The 17,655-nt window shown below is 41.8% G+C and overlaps 1 long non-coding RNA gene across 1 annotated transcript; it reads right to left on the bottom strand.

Annotated features, from left to right (window-relative positions):
- Nucleotides 1-6,434: 6,434 nt before the first annotated feature.
- On the bottom strand, nt 6,435-15,540 carry LOC129651481 (uncharacterized). Its single transcript, XR_008714172.1, has 5 exons — nt 15,399-15,540; nt 11,416-11,585; nt 9,979-10,047; nt 9,609-9,726; nt 6,435-6,586 (listed from the first exon to the last, which is right to left on the bottom strand). It is a non-coding gene; the product is annotated as an uncharacterized LOC129651481 (long non-coding RNA).
- Nucleotides 15,541-17,655: the final 2,115 nt, after the last annotated feature.

The following is a 17,655-nucleotide window of genomic DNA, read 5'->3' as shown; positions in this document are numbered from 1 at the left end:
CTGAGCAAATAAGTACAAGAATAAGTACAAGACGTTCAAAGTGAAACAGAAGTTAACTGGATGCTCCTCTGCCGAATTTCCCAGAGTCTTTAATATTTAGATGGGTGTTCTACATCTTTAATGTTTTACCATTGAACCTTCTTCATACAGCGTCATGTTCTACAGGGCTAGCTAGCATTCCATGGCACAAACTTTTGCAATCTCTAAAACTGGTCATTTAAAAGTGTCAGAAATTTCCTACTATCTTTTCTATCACACGTATACCCTCTTCACTATTTCCCATTTTCTAGGAGCATATTCAGAGAAGGCAATGGCACCCCACTCCAGTACTCTTGCCTGGAAAATCCCATGGATGGAGGAGCCTGTTAGGCTGCAGTCCACGGGGCTGCGAAGAGTCGGACACGACTGAGCGACTTCACTTTCACTTTTCACCTTCATGCATTGGAGAAGGACATGACAACCCGCTCCAGTGTTCTTGCCTGGAGAATCCCAGGGACGGGGGAGCCTGGTGGGCTGCCGTCTATGGAGTCACACAGAGTCGGACACGACTGAAGCAACTTAGCAGCAGCAGCAGGAGGATAATTTGCACAAACAATCTAAAACATAGTGTCACATTACAGAAAAGTACAGGATTATGAAAGTGCTCCAAAATGCTCCCTGGCATTATTACTCGTATTTCCCACTTGGATGAGATTTGGGGCAATGCTGATACAGGCCCCTTCTCCAAAACACACAATGGTTTGAAGAAAGTATGAATGAACAAAACGAGGGGCTGCATGGTGTGACTGCCACATCTGTCAGCAGCACATTTGGGAAGCCTTCTCCTGTCACTATATATATTCAGAAATAATGACAAAGAAATGTAGTTTCTCCAGGCAAACAAAATGGAGGTGCAAATTAGAATCACACCTCCAGTCTCATTTTGGTATCACTTCTTGTCGGGATAAACAACATGTACTCTCACTTCCCTACTCATGGCAAGTAGCCACTGTTAACACTTGCATTAGGGATCAGTCACAACAAATTACAGTTAAGTTTCACGCTGCACTGCAGGAGGTGGCCTGGGCCCCAGGGGAGCACCTAGTTAAGCTAGGCCCGTTACCAATTTTGAGGCTGAAAAGGCTCTGGTGCCTCAGACACATGAAGTGGTTAAAATTCTAGTACTCTTAAGTGGTATCTTAATATTTCTGTGTAGTAGTTTATTATTCTCTGTGGAGAGCAGCCGTGGGTAGCTGCTTGCAAAAAGGGTGATTTTAATCACCAACCATTTTCAACAACACACGAGATCAGTAGTACTCAACTGTGGAAGCTGTATTATAATGGGAAACTGCCTGGATGGATGGAAAACACAAACAGATTTCACTTCAAGATAATTATGTTGGAAACCAAACTTTCAGGATATGGAGAGTATCTACAGACACTGAGCCAAACAGAAAAGTCCATGGGGAGGATGGGCAAGAGACAGCCCATAGGAATCTGTGCTGTCTATTGCCTGAACTGAGGAAAACAGGATTTTGTAACTCAGAGCCAAAAACAGCCAATTTATTAGTTACTCAAGTACAGCAAAAGAGAATTCATGCAATGAAGAAAACATAAAGTAAAATAAAATCTCAAAAAAAAAAAAACCTTTAAGAATTGGCATTGCCACATATAAATGTGAAAAAAAGCTGTTAAACGCTACTTAAATTCAGATGAGCCCTTTCATTATCTGACTGACCAAATTTTTAGGCGTATTACTTATCTAGAGCACTGCCATAAAGTTCCCTGAGTATTCCTGACATTCCAAATTGTGAGGGAGGCATCAGGCCCTTTGTCATAGGGAACCAAATTGATACAATTTAGTAGATTAAAGGGGGGGGGCGGTCTGGGGGGCCTATTTTGGATATGCTTTAATCCAAAATAAAACAGAATGGGTTTATGTGGATTTATTTATGTTGCAGATTTATTTTCCATAAGACTTCCATTGGTTACATGTCAGGTACCTGCTAGTTCTTCTAAAATTACAGGAAAATGATCAGAATCCATCATTTGGACCTACATACCCTCATTCGTACACCTTGGGACATCCATTAGTACAGGTGTCCTCTTTTAGTTACAAGAAAGCATTCCGTGACATGCCCCCTACAATCCAGTACCCACACGGCCATTAGCAGTAGCACTCAGTAATGGCAGCTGTCATGTACCAAACGCCACAGTAAGTACGGACACGTGTGACCTAACTTACCCTTCATATCACATGCTTTACACAGCAAGTCACTGAGGCTCAAAGGATGAAATAAATTACTCCAGGTAACGGAACCAGTAAGTGCTACAGTCCAGATCTGATTCCAGTCTGTTGGACTCTAGTAAGCATGAGTAAACCTTTAACTGAGAAAGTACCAGGTACGGAAGAAGGAAAACAGACCTGAGAAAATCAAGACATATGCTGTCAGTGAGGTTAAAGCTTAGTGGAGCCAGAAGTGAGAACCAGCTACGAAGATACCCTACAACAGATTTCAGGCTAAGGGCAGAAGATGTGGGAAGGTGGCTTTTGAGAAGCTTACCAAGAGGAAAAAGTTCTCTTTTCTTACTTTCTTCCAGGCTCACTGGTATTTGATTAACTGGGACAAGGGCATTTAAGGTAAAGGCAAAGGAAAAATATAGGGAGAAAATACAAAAAATGAAGCTCATATATTCATGAAATTGCAAACTGTCCAGGTTGGCAAAAGAACATAAGGATAAGAAAGGAGGTATAAGGTGAGACTGGGAAAGTACTGGGCCGTTGTACAAAGGAGATCTGCTTCAGAGTTGTGTTGAAACCCCCCGTATCGTGGCCATGTTCCATCATCCACCCTGGTGCTTTACCGCACGCCTCTTCTTCCATTTCCACAGACACTGTCTCTTCCTCTTACCTGGCCTAAAGCAAAGGCCACTTAGTCTCATAGTGCTTTTCCACCTCCCTCGAGTTTTCGTTCAATTACAGCTCAAATTCTGTCACAATTCCTTATCTGCAGCCATGAAATTAAAATATGTTTGCTCCTTAGAAGTAAAGCTATGACAAACCTAAACAGCATATTAAAAAGCAGAGACATTACTTTGCAGACAAAGGTCTGTCTAGTCAAAGCTATAATTTTTCCAGTATTCATGTATGGATGTGAGAGTTGGCTGAGTGCTGAAGAACTGATACTTTTGAACTGTGGTGCTGGAGAAGACTCTTGAGAGTCCCCTGGACAGCAGAATCAAACCAGTTAATCCCAAAGGAAATCAACCCTGAATATTCATTGGATGGACTGTTGTTGAAGCTGAAACTACAATACTTTGGTCACCTGATGTGAAGAGCCGACTCATTGGAAAAGATTGATGCTGGGAAAGACTGAAGGCAGGATGAGAAGGGGATGACAGAGGATGAGATGGTTGGATGGCATCACTGACTCCATGGACATGAGTTTAAGCAAACTACAGGAGACAGTGAGGGCTGGACAGGGAAGCCTGGTGTGCTGCAGTACATGGGGCTGCAAAGAGTTGGACACAACTTAGTTATTAAACAACAACAAATTCCTTACCTGGAAATCTGGTTTCACACAGAGGATTCACAGACCACTGCAGCCCCCAACCTAGTCCCAAGCCTCATTTCTTGCTCCATTTCTTGATGTTCAGTTTAGGGCTCTTCCCAAGCACCTGTTAATGGCTTCAATAAGACATCATTAACTCATCTGAACCCTTTCCAAACCTGTTTGAATCCCCCTGCTTTCCATCTCAATAAATGAGCAACTGAATATACAGCAAAATCGTTAGCTATCTTACCATCAGTCACAACTCTTACCTTTCCCTTACTCTGATTTTGAATATTATTTTTCAAAGGATTCTACAATCACTAATTCCTGGAGATTTCAGAAATGTATACCATGATCTCTCATTTGCTCATAGCAACGGTTTAATCAATCACCTTGTTTCCAATCTTATCTTCCTCCCAATTCTTCATCCATATTTTCCATAGTGATCAAATATAACTGAATCACTTCCCTGCTTAAAACTCTTCAAGGTATCCCACTTGCCAGACAGGGGATAAAAACAAACAAACAAAAAACCCTCATCTTTTTAACATCACTTATAAAATTTATCAATATCTGGCCCCTGGAACTTCCTTGATGGCCCAGTGATTAAGAATCTGCCTTCCAACACAGAGAATGTGGGTTCAACCTCTGGTCAGGGAACAAAGATACCACATGTGGCATTCTGCAACTACTGTTCAGTTCAGTCGCTCAGTCGTGTCCAACTCTTTGCGACCCAATGAATTGCAGCACGCCAGGCCTCCCTGTCCATCACCAACTCCCGGAGTTCACTCAAATTCATGTTCATCGAGTCAGTGATGCCAGGAGTCGGTTGGACCTCCTTGCAGTCCAAGGGACTCTCAAGAGTCTTCTCCAACACCACAGCTCAAAAGCATCAATTCTTAGGCTCTCAGCTTTCTTTACAGTCCAACTCTCACATCCATACATGACCAGTGTAAAAACCATAGCCTTGATTAAATGGACCTTTGTTGGCAAAGTAATGTCTCTGCTTTTGAATATGCTATCTAGGTTGGTCATAACTTTCCTTCCAAGGAGTAAGCGTCTTTTAATTTCATGGCTACAATCACCATTGACAGTGATTTTGGAGCCCAAAAAAATAAAGTCTGACACTGTTTCCCCATCTATTTCCCATGAAGTGATGGGACCAGATGACATGATCTTCGTTTTCTGAATGTTGAGCTTTAAGCCAACTTTTTCACTCTCCTCTTTCACGTTCATCAAGAGGCTTTTTAGTTCCTCTTCACTTTCTGCCATAAGGGTGGTGCCATCTGCATATCTGAGGTTATTACAACTACTGAGCCTGTCCAATTACAGAAGCCGGAGTGGAAGGGTGAAGAGCCCACAGACCACAACTAAGACCCGATGCAGGCCAAAGTAAATTTAAAAAAAAAAAAAAAAAAAAAAAAAAGATCTGGGCCCTGGAACTTTCTTGATGGCCCAGTGATTAAGAATCTGCCTTCCAACACAGAGGGTGGGTTCAATATCTGGTCAGGGAACGAAGAGCCTACATGTGGCCTTCTGCAACTACTGATCCTGTCCATGAGAGAGAAGCCGGAGTGAAACAGCGAAGAACCCATGGACCACAACTAAGACCTGATGCGGGCCAAAATAAACAAACATCCCCCTAAAAAAGAGCAGGCCCCTGTTTTTATCTGTAAGGCTTGCCTCTCACCTACTCTCCTCTCCCTGTCCCTATACTCTAGTTAAAATGAACTACTGGGAAGTCCCTAAACTCACATATATACTTTCTTACCTTTGAACAGGCCAGGCTCTGCACAGGGAAGGCATCTCCCTGCTTTCTCCTGGCACCCCGCTACCTCCCCTCACCTTTCAGTGGCTCAGCTTGTACAGTACTTCTACCAGGAAGACCGATCTGTCTCTGCAAGCCTCGGCAGGGAGCTTCTCCTCTCCTCTCCAGCACCCTCACATTCTGCCCTGCATGTTTCCTTCGGTCTTTCTCACTCATTATCTTAAGCAGCTGTGGGAGATTTCATTAAATCCCTGCAATCTCATGCATGAAAAAGTGAACCATTTTCTACGTAAAGCTAATACTACTGTATTTGCTGATATGTGTGTATTATTTACTTCACTCATTTTTCACAACTCTTCCTCCAAGTCTGAGGAAAATACTAAAGGGAAAAAAAAACACAACTATATATTCACATGACCCTACTATATAAACTCCATTAACATGAGTTAATGGTGCCTAGAAGTTTATAGTCCACTGGACTCAGATGGGAGAACATATACACCAGTCTTCATCCCTCTGTCTCACTACAATTCCTTATTTTCTTCATTTCTCATTCATTCTTCTCTGTTGTTTTGACAGTGAATTTTCCTTGTAAAAACAAGCTCAGGTACATAAGGCCTACTATGTGCACTTGAGGTTTCCATGTGTTTCCAAAAACGAGATATTTAATGTATGTGAGATATGTCATTACCCAGTTGTTTGACTCACCCAATCAAAGAAAATTAAGTCTTAATACAAATGCTTAAATACTGCCTTTCAATCATCTAGTAAAGAGGTTAGTATCTCTCCCTACTACATAATCCTGATCACAAATTAAAAAAAAAAGCAAACACTGTACATGTCGAACAAGGCTTTATCTCTTTAAATTGGGCAGTAAAAGTAGAACGTTCAGATGGGCACAATTACCATCCCTCCCCTTGGAGAATGAAGAGAAAGGAAATGATACAAAATAACGTGGGAATATTTGACTGGTATTCACATTCTAGCTTGTAAACAATTTCCAATTCACTTGCCTAGATAGTTAACCATCAGTCTGGATGTAAAGAATTTAAGCCCAACCAAGAAACAGGAAGCATCGGCTTTGTCACAGGCGCGTTTATTTTGGTGGCTCACATCTGCAGCTTTCTGTCTTCAATGTATCCTTTCAGAGCCAAAATGAGGAAGGGAACATAGTTACTGGGCCCAAATCCATCACCGTAATTGTGATGAGCTGCACACCCACAGCATCTTTAGAAGGAAGTTACAGCTTCGTGATAAAGAACTCCAACCCATATGGAAGCAAAATCTAGAAGGAAAGGAACAGTCTATTCAACATGATTGGCTTTATTCAGTATAGCTCATGACATCCAGGACCAAGCTGGTCACACTCAGTTTAAAAGCAGCATGTCTAAGTGGATGTGTTCAGGCTGACATTCCAAAGCATCTGGTGTTCTTCTGGGAGTCCAACATCAGCACTGAATCCACCCGGTGTCATCTTGTGCTGCTGATGAAATTATTTCAAATAATCAGAACTGTGACTAAACACTGAACACCACGGAAGTGGAAGGCAAAGCTGCCTTTAAAAAAAACTACAAATCCAGAAGTCTACATTTCTCAACATCAGCCTTCACAACTACACTGCGTGAATCCAAATCCTTTAACGGGAAAATTTCCCCTTATGTACTGAATGCCTGTAGTCTAGAACAGGGTCAACACATTACAGCCTGCATGCCAAATCTGGCTGGCCGTTTCTTTTTGTAAATAAAGTTTTACTGGGACGCAGCCAGGATTACTCTCTTATGAATTATCCGTGGCTGCTTTTGCACTACAAAGGAAAAGTTAAATAGCCGTGACAAGAGATTGTTGTTGTTGTTTAGGTGCTAAATCGTATCTGACTCTTTGCAATCCCATGAACTGCAGCATGCCAGGCTGCCCTGTCCTTCAGTGTCTCCCAGAGTTTGTTCAAACTCATATCCATTGAGTTGGTCTGCAACACCACATTCACCTGGCTCTTTATGGAAAAAATCTGATCACCCATGGTCTAGAGTGATGGGTCACCCACTGATCCTTGCTCTACAAAAACAGGTTCTGGATCAAAATTATTTTGTCCTCATTCTGTAATTCCTCACTGAAGAACCAGAACTTGAGGCTTTGGATTGGCCCAAAGACAGCCCAACCCTCCACTTGGAAGCACTATAGGAACAGGTCCAGGTGGCAACCCTGCAGAGCTGAACACATGCCTGTTTTTCTTCTGCCCATGAGACAGATGGTCCTTAGAGAGGGGAGAAGAATTAGTCCATGAGAGAGAATTCTCCATGCAGCACTAATTTTGGAAATATATCCCTGATCCATCTGGCCAAAGAGGATTCCTCAGGAGTACCTTTGCTATTTGAATCAGTTTAGCATTCAGGAGGGAAACCCTAGGTACCAAGGCTAGAATCTCAGGTTATTTGCTCTCTGTCAAAATGTCAGTAATGCAGTCCAACGCTGCCCTTGAGATAAGATATCTCAAAAAATTTTAAGGGTAGAAGATGATGATAAGGATGACGACAACAAGAACAGCTAATACTCATCTAGAGGTCCCATTTCAAAGAATTTGTTCACTCCTCTTACAATAAATAATCCCCCGGGGAAGAAAATAACACCCAGATATTTGCACCATGTGCAGAAAGCAGGAGCAGCAGCATTTACTGTCAGATCTGCTTGGAGCTGCTCTCCCCTGGACACAGCAATGCCGTTCCTTTCATTCAGCGCTCTAGCTCACTTTTGCTACTGACCCTGTTGTTCTAAAGAGTAACAAACCATACGTTTGCTACCTTAATTATCCCAGGAAAACTGAAGTTTTCCCCCATTCTGTTCCTAATTCTACTCCATAGTGTAGTGTATACGTTGTGTCTGTTTTGTCTCCAAGTGAGGAAGAGATAAAATTAAGAGCTGACAAAGAAGAAACAAGAGCATTAAGGACAGCAAGTCAAAATGAATTCTTTCCAGCCAGTCTCAGTTGACAGGCTTTTGAAGTCTGATGGACTGAAGTTCAAGTCCCAACTCTACCATTTACTATTTGAATAATCTTAGGGTCTTCGTCTATGAAACAAAATAGTAACCAATTTACCTGTGGAGTTATCTCTAGAAGAACTGAATTAAAATGCATATAAATAGTTAACAGTGTCTGCTTCATAGTAAGTTCTGCATATGTACTTAAGTCCTTAATATCTAATTAAGAATCATTACTGGGCAAAGTTCCTGCTAGGAGCGCAGTGATTGTTACAAACAGAAACACAAGTGGGCTAGGGAAGAAGTCACAAGGGGAAGATTTCTTTCTCGACATTCTTCTAAGCCAAACACTTGGGAGACAAAGGCAAATTCTCAGTAGAAAAGATGGTATTCTACTTTCGCTATTCTTATCATGAGCAATACTGAAGCACTCCCACCTTTCATGTGCTTTGGTTCAAAAAGTGAGGCTACGTGTGAGTCTGACACAGCACTCCAACATTACCTCACGAGGGTGTGACATCAAGGGGGAAAAAAGATGCCGCCTCCAGTAACTGGCGGCTCCTGCAGATGATGCTATGTCACATACACTCATCAAGAAATAGTTACCTGCCCAGCATTATCTAGGCAGAGTGGGTTGTGAAATAAAGAGCTCCTTTGACAAAGAGAGTGTAAGTAGCTGTTCAGTTTCAGTTCAGTCGCTAAGTTGTTTCCGACTCTTTGCGACCCCATGAACCGCAGTATGCCAGGCCTCCCTGTCCATCACCAACTCCCAGAGTCCACCCAAACCCATGTCCATTGAGTTGGTGACACCATCCAACCATCTCATCCTCTGTCATCCCCTTCTCCTCCTGCCCTCAATCTTGCCCAGGATCAGGGTCTTTTCAAATGAGTCAGCTCTTCACATCAGGTGGCCAAAGTATTGGAGTTTCAGCTTCAGCATCAGTCCTTCCAATGAATATTCAGGACTGCTGTAACATTAGTGAAATACGATCACCCATCCTCATGCAGTAAAGCACTTAAATTCAGTCTAACAAGATTTTCTTAACAACACACTCTTTGTTTACGAAATCTAACTCAGTGTTTTTCTAAAACTGTTAACACCTTCTACATGAGATCTCTAGACACATGGACAAAACGCAGGAACAGAGACAAGGAATAAATAATAAACAGAGGAGCAAGGGTCCATTTCAAGAAACCAGGCTGGGGATGAAAATGACAAAGGGCTCCCATACATGAAAATCAATACCTGAATTGTATCTGGAAGGAAGAAGGTAGCCAGGACAGACTCAGCAGCTGCAAAGACTTCCAGCTGCCGTTAATCTCACAGAGCTCACCTCTGGGCAACTCCCTGAAAGCAAACGAAGAATCCAGCTCCTCTCACCAAATGCTTCTCTTTCTCCAAGCTCCACGGGTTTGGGTTACATCTGAGCTCACTTTCACCCATGTTGCGAGCTAATTACAAAGAATCCAGAAATGTGGCAATGAACTAGGAATACTGTCGGCTGCTTTAACAAACCTTAGCACCATCTGCTGAAATATTAAGATGCTTGTTTTAAAAGCTGACTGCCAGAGAAGGAGGTCACAGCACTGACAGTGGGGGAGTTCTCTTTAATAATTACTTTTTATTTCTCTTTCCTATACACAAGCAGTAGGGCACTGAGCCAGAGGTGAACAGTTCAGAGATAAAAGACTATCTCTACTTACCTTCTTCTCCTGGTCCAGCCACCAGCATATCAGAACATAGAGAGCCTTGGTCATCGAAGGAGGAGAGACCTAGTCAAAAGATTGTGGTATGTTTGTGTATTTCAGTGAACAACAGTTGTTTGGGGACATATATAGGGATGTTATTAAAATTCCTTTTTTTATAACTGGTCAGGAAAGACACATTTAAAGTGCATATATACTTTAGACAGACACCATATGATTTTATCCTGGCATGATAACCCTTCAGTAGCCTGAGACTCATGGCATTTGGGGCCCCTTTTGTATGCTAGATATTTCTCTCTCAAATAGGAACAACAGAAAAAAAGCCTCAGGTTTGTGGACAAAGATCAGGCTGACAGAGTTCTAAGGGACTTACGGAAAGGAAAGGAAAGCCTTGTAAAATGTACCTTTACTGTTGCAAGAGACCCCAACACAATCAATCACGCCAGTGGTCAGAATTGGACAACGATAACCTTGGGATTTTGTATCCTCTTAGGAAACGGAAGTATGTGCATATGGTCTCCTCTGAGCAATAACTATGACAACAAACAGCAATAACCATGATGGCAGAAGCTTACAGGGCACATCTGTTACATATTCATCCTTCCAATATTCTGAGGCAGGTATTGTTATCTCCCTGTACAGGGAAGAAAACTGATGCTTACAGAGGGTAGGCAGCCAAGAAGTCATCAGCTAGGAATGGGCAGAGATGGCACTGAAGCCAAGCTGTGGACAGGCCTCCTGTAGAGGCTGGCTTAAATCAAGAAGTCTCATCATCAGGATATGCTGGTAACGAGGAAGACAGAAATGCTACAAGAGTCCAACGACATGCTTTGTAGCCAAAGCAACCAGGCAGCAAAAGCTCAGGAGTCTTCCCTCTTGAGTCCACGATGCCTGGGGACTCAGCCACCCTACCAGCTGCTTCTCTGCCTTCAACTAGCGCGTGTCCACTCTGTAAGGAATCCCAAGCACTCCCTGGCTAGCCTGCAGCCCATGTCCTGTAGTCACATGCCAGAGGTCTGATTCGGGAGGCCAGGCACAGAAGCGGCCATGGAGGGCTACAGAGGCCTCAGCACGAGTTACGAGAGAGGGGCTAAGAGCTCAGCGAGCCCCGTGGCTGCTCCAACAGGACCCTCATTTGGATCCTGCCTCGTATTTTTGGAATTTACAGCAATTATCTATATCCAAAAAGGGAACAAAAAGATAACTCCTCAGTCTCAGTAGTCTATAGTGCAGTACCATATAGAGTGCACTATGTACGTACTATACAGTGTACATTACATGGTCAGTACAGTGTACTGATTATACACGTAAAACAGTATATAATGAAGAATTTTCGACCAGTAAGTGCAAGAAGTACAGACAAAGACAAACTGGTAACTTAGGAAAGGTCTTCCACCCCTCTTCCCTTTGTGTCTGTTTCAATGTCCCACTTACCAGAATTAAAAGGTGCGTGGGTTCTGATTTCCACTTATCAGGAGGCTGGTCCCTTCTCATCATTACGTAGAGGGGCGGCTCTGAGTTTCCTTCGACCATCTGTCATCCCACACAAGCCTGAGGGATTCACAGTAGAACAGGAGGGTCTACCAAACCTCTCAGGCAGGCTTCTGGGGCAGGGGCGACAAGTCACTTCCTAAGCTGGGGCTCACCAGATAGAAAGACCAGATCCCCACACATGACTAGATAGAGCCAGACACACGGACCTGACAGGTCAGAGTGAAAGGGAAGTCACCCCACAGGAATTAAAACCCACCCCTGCCACATTCCCAACCAAAGTCCCAAATGTTCACATTGGGCACTACCTTCAAACCCCAAATGTCTCCCAAGAAGCAAAGAGGCTAAAAATGTTCCTACAGTGAGTAAAACCTCCTTGTCTTACAAATAAAAACTAGTGATGTGAACAGAAGCCAAAAGATTAACTAACTTTTATGGTATGTGTCATCAATCACTGGATTGTTTAGGACATTGAAAAACTTTCTCCTAAGAAAATTAGGCTCTTAGGACACGAGTATTAAGTACAATTAGAACAGATCCCAACTACTAATGCATTTCATTCAGCTGATTCTGGGCAGCACACAGCTTCCTGCTAGAATCCATTTACAAAGGATGCTGGGATGGGGAGGGCATGGAAGGAAAGCAGTGTTTCACAAGCCTTTTTATGAGATGTTATAATCCTGAGACACTCTGCTTTAACAACTCCTCCAGCCTCTTTGAAATACACTTTTAGCAAACAGGGAGGACAGGAGTGAGAAAGCACATGAGGTGACTCAAGAAAGGTCTTGAGTCAACCAGAGGGTCTGATTAAAGGCTCTGCCACTCACTAGCCTTGCTCTATTCAGCAAGTCCTTCAACCTCTGAGTTTCAAATCCTTATCCATCCACCGCCCCCACCCCCACTACCTGTAAATGAGCGATTAGCACCTGCCCCATCTACATCACAACACTCTGAGAATCAAATTAAAACACACACTTAAAACTTTGAAATCCTTAGGTTTAGACATTAGATTTGTTTATAATGCCTGCATGGAATCAAATCTCTTTTACCCAGCTTTCAATAAAGTAAGGCACATGTTGAGAATGGGCTCCAGAGTTCACATTCAAAATCAAATGTAAATCTCAGCTCTGCAAATAAATCTGGTAACTGATTTAAGCCTCTGGTTCCTCAGCTGTAAGAACACACAACTCACTTGGCAAAACTGCGAGGTGCATTACACAGTGCTAGGCGGACAGTGGCTACTCCGTTAAACACTGGTTTCTCCTTCTAATCCTGAGGTCTCAAATAAAACTTCTATGCTTATTTATCAGCTTTGTGTAACATGATAGTATATATGAGATGTATCTCATATATATAGTATATATATTATATATATCCCCTGGAGAAGGAAATGGCAACCCACTTCAGTTCTGTTGCTTGGAGAATCCCATGGACAGAGGAGCCTGGTGGGCTACAGTCCATAGGGTCGCAGAGTTGGACATGACTGAAGCGACTTAGCAGACTTCATATATATATATATATATATATATATATATATATACACACATACATATATATATAATGTATATGACAAATATATCTTCATATATATGATGTAATATAGTAAGTAAATATACATGCCATGTCCAAAATGAATGCTAAACTCATTTATTCCTCATTTATGCATTTCCTAGAAAATATCCATCCAATGTTTTCAACTCTTACTGTTTCAAAAGCAAAGAAAGTTGAACCAAAAGAAACTTACAGGGTTTTAAAATCCTGACATCTGTCATATAGGAATTTCCCCCTTTAATAGTTTCTTTATGTATCTATGAATAAGTAACTTAGCATAATTAAAGGAATCCGTTAAAAACTAAGGGCAAATGAATAAAACCTCACATACCCAAAGCTTTACTTTTAAATGTATGCACTTTGCTGAATATCACACCTGCCACAGACAGTAAAGCAACTTTTTTTTCTTGAAGACACATCAAATACTTAATGTCAACTACAGAAGACAAAAGACTGTTTAAATGCTGCAGAGTAAAAAGTTCTCAAGAAAAATATACTTTTGGGATGTGTGTGAATTTTCCAGTGCATCTGCTGTTTTAAAATTTCATGACACAAACAAGAGTATACTAAAGCTCTAAGAATACTTCATTATCTTGCAATAATGGAAAAGAATCTGAAAAAAATATCTAAATACATGTGTGTAACTGAATCATCTTGCTGTACACCAGAAACACAACATTGTAAATCAATCATACTTCAGTAAAAAAGAGGAAAATGGATCCAGTATCTGCTTCCCTGAAGATTAGGCGACACACAAGGGTGGGTAGGGTTCAGAATTTTCCGACTCCTTGGATCAAGAATTGTTTAGTCCTCAAAGGTACCTTTCTCTCAAGGGAAAAACACACAAAAAATGCCTTAAAGCAAAGTAGGGCCAGCCCTTAGCTTCACAAGAACTTCCCTAGATCAATATAAAAGGGGAGGCAGGATGGCCATGTCAGCTACTCCTATCTGATCTGTGTTTGCTATACTTGGCAAGGGAATCAATCAGAATTTTTAGAAGGAAGTGGACTCTTAGAAAAGCTGAGAAATGCAAGATTTCCTCTTTGATGGACAAAGAGGGCAGTGCTTCTGGTCAACCCAATAAATGGTTTACTGGAAACTGTCTGGATGTTATTCTCTTGTTCTATTTATCTTTATATAGAGAAATAGATTTTCCCTTCTCCTAGTGGCCACAGAACAGTTTTCCATCAACCTTAGTCCTCTGCAGGGTAACTTTTCAATAAATAAATGTGGCACTGGTGTGAACTCCATCTTCCGCCCTTGGTAAAAGTTCCTACAATTGGTTGTGCCGTATCTTACAGTCACTGAGTTCAACCACCCAAATGATAATAATACCTGGAACGTGATAGCACCAGGAATCATCCAAGCAATGCTGCAAGTGTCCAAGGACAGAATGATTTTCAGTGTGCGCACCCCAAACACACTCAGGAATCTGTGTTTCTGTGTTTTAACAAGTTCTCAGGTCAATCTTCAGCATGTTCAGGTTTGAGAAACTGACTTAGAGCACTGCATCTTAAACTTTAAAATGCACTTGGATCAACCCAGGAATTTTGCTAAGATACAGATGACAGTTGAGCAGGTTGGGGGTTGAAAATACACCGAGTCTCCATTCTAACCATTCCCAGGAGCTGTCAATGACCATATATATTAACACTAGAAGAGCAAGATCTTAGAGAACAGAGTCCAGTATTCTTATTCTGTGTATTGCGGTAATATATTGGCCACCTAGTCAGGGAACCAGGACGGCATGATGTTGAACAAGAGGAGGTAATAATGGGAGGTAAGAGGACACTCCCTGAAATATTGTGCACTGTATTTTAGAACAGCCCATACCTTCCATTTGTATGCACATCAGTCTAGACAGTGAGTGCTACCGCCGAATGTGTTTCCAGGCACCACTTCACATGACACTGCTCCATTTCTAAACCACAGCCTGGTACCTGAGGGTTTGCAGTTCTAATTACACAGAGAATGTACATTAATCAAGTCAATTGCTTCTCCTTTACCCAACTTTCTCACCTGCCAAATGAAGGCACTTATGACAACTAATCCACAAACTTACATATTTCTTACAGGGAGAGTAACATGCATGACCAATAGGAAACAGTAAAAACAGAAATGGTCCCAACTGTTACCGAGATAAGAAAGCAATAAGATAAATGAGTATCTTACTTCCAAAAGAACAAATGCTCTCTTGTCTCTTAAGTCAGAAAAATAAAGATTTAATGTGAACTAGGTTCTGCTAAAGCCTGCAAAATTCTGATCTCTCAGTGGTCCATGTACAAGACACAAAGAGAGTAACCCGAGTTCCAGTCCCCAAATGTTTCCCCTGACCATGCTTTAGTTACCAAATATATCATTTATCATCAACCTACCTGGAAATGGAGAACTCTCTTTTTCATTTTACTTAGCAATGATGAAAGAAGCTGAAACATTTTTATTCCATCAGAGGTCTCTCCAAGTCTCAGATTTCCTCTCTGTAAAATGGGAATAATATTATGTACCTTCTCAGCAGCATAGTGAAAATTAACAATTAACTCATGTGATATGCCCAGCCTTATGACTGGATCAGTAGAAGACAATCATCACAAAAACAGTTTTATATGATGAGAGTCTTAGGGTGAATCAGAGAAATGTCTGCCCAAATATGCCTTAGAACTCCACACTGAATGTTGTGTACTGAATGTCTCCCCACCAAAATCCATATATTAAAATCTAATAGCTTGAGATTCAGTTCAGTTCAGTCGCTCAGTCGTGTCTGACTCTTTTCGACCCCATGAATCGCAGCACGCCAGGCCTCCCTGTCCATCACCAACTCCTGGAGTTCATCCAGACTCACGTCCATCCAGTCAGTGATGCCATCCAGCCATCTCATCCTCTGTCGTCCCCTTCTCCTCCTGCCCCCAATCCCTCCCAGCATCAGAGTCTTTTCCAATGAGTCAACTCTTCGCACGAGGTGGCCAAAGTACTGGAGTTTCAGCTTTAGCATCAGTCCTTCCAAAGAAATCCCAGGGCTGATCTCCCTCAGAATGGACTGGCTGGATCTCCTTGCAGTCCAAGGGATCTCAAGAGTCTTCTCCAACACCACAGTTCAAGAGCATCAATTCTTCAGTGCTCGGCCTTCTTCACAGTCCAACTCTCACATCCAGAAGGAAACTACTTTATGCGTGCTAAGTCACTTCAGTCGTGTCTGACTTTGTGTGAACCTATGGACTGTAGCTTACCCTCCTCTGCCCATGGGATTCTCCAGCCAAGAATAATGGAGTGGCCAGAGAGCTGATGTGCTAGTTCCACTCTGTGAGGTCAGAGTGACAAGCTGGCAGTTTGTAACCTGGAGGAGGACCCTCACCAGAGCCTTGCCATACTGACCCCCCTGCTAAGACATCCAGCCTCTAAAACAATGGGAAATTTCTGTTGTTTATAAGCCTCCAGTCTATGGCATTCAGATACAGCAGCCTGAACTAATACACTAGACTTAACATCCTGATACTCTTATATGACTTTCACTAAGGAAGTTTTGGATTTGCTCAAGACATGGCATTAGTCAAGCTATAAACTTTAAGCAGAGAACATTGTACCTCTCAGAGTAAATCCACAAAGTATAGTTACTTTCTTCCTATTAACACCATAATATCTCTCTTAAAAAAATGAAAGAGGAGCTTTCCTGGCGGTCCAGTGGTTAAGACTCCAAGCTTCCAATGCAGGGGGTGCAGATTCGATTCCTGGTGAGGGAAGTAAGATCCTATATGCCATGTAGCATGGCCAAAAATAAATATATAAATAAATGAAGAGCTGTGATATCTTTTATCTTAAAATGTACACAAAATACTGGGTCACCTTGGACTTCTGAGCAACAGAAACAAAGACATTTCAACTTTCTTTTATATTTCTGTCTTAGTATACACTATTCAGACATGGGACGAGCTTAAGCACTGGCCAAGACAAAAGAAATTAATTGATCATATTCCTCACATTCACCTAGAAGACTTTTTTACCCAAGGAGAATAGAAACCAGAATGTATAGCAAAAGTCCCTGGTGTACAGACTTGCACTTTCTCCCAGAGCACAGTAATTCCTTTTCCATACTTTTCCTGGGGTCATTATTTTACAATTTGGTATATTTTCAACCTTGACTCATATGCAAAACAAGAAAACACACCTGAAATGTTCAAGAAACATGGAATAGTATCAGCACTAATTTTCCAAAGGAGACAATAAATGTAAGAATACACCAGGTCTCACACCAGCCTGAATTCTGAGTAGGTAACAGCTCCTCAAACTTCATTTTTCCATTTTATGTATTCCACAACCATCTGAGTACTCACGATGCAAGTACAAGGCACCATGGTGGACATGTGGGAAATGAAACACCAAGCTAAATCACAGAAAGATCCTACCCTAAGGAATTCCCCAGTCTAAAAAAGTGAGCTAAAACACAAAACAAATGTATCTTAAACTCCACACACAACAACAAGGAATTCCCCAGTCTAAAAAAGTGAGCTAAAACACAAAACAAATGTATCTTAAACTCCACACACAACAACAACAAACAGCTAGACTCTTTTCCAAGAGGGGATGTACTTGTAGCAGTAAAACTAAACTAGCTCATATTAGAGTAAAATCAAGTATTTC

Source organism: Bubalus kerabau, chromosome 4 (genome assembly GCF_029407905.1).
Source record: "Bubalus kerabau isolate K-KA32 ecotype Philippines breed swamp buffalo chromosome 4, PCC_UOA_SB_1v2, whole genome shotgun sequence".
NCBI classification, from domain to species: Eukaryota; Metazoa; Chordata; class Mammalia; order Artiodactyla; family Bovidae; genus Bubalus; species Bubalus kerabau.
The sequence above is the reverse complement of the archived record's forward strand: the minus strand, read 5'-3'. Positions and strand labels throughout refer to the sequence as shown.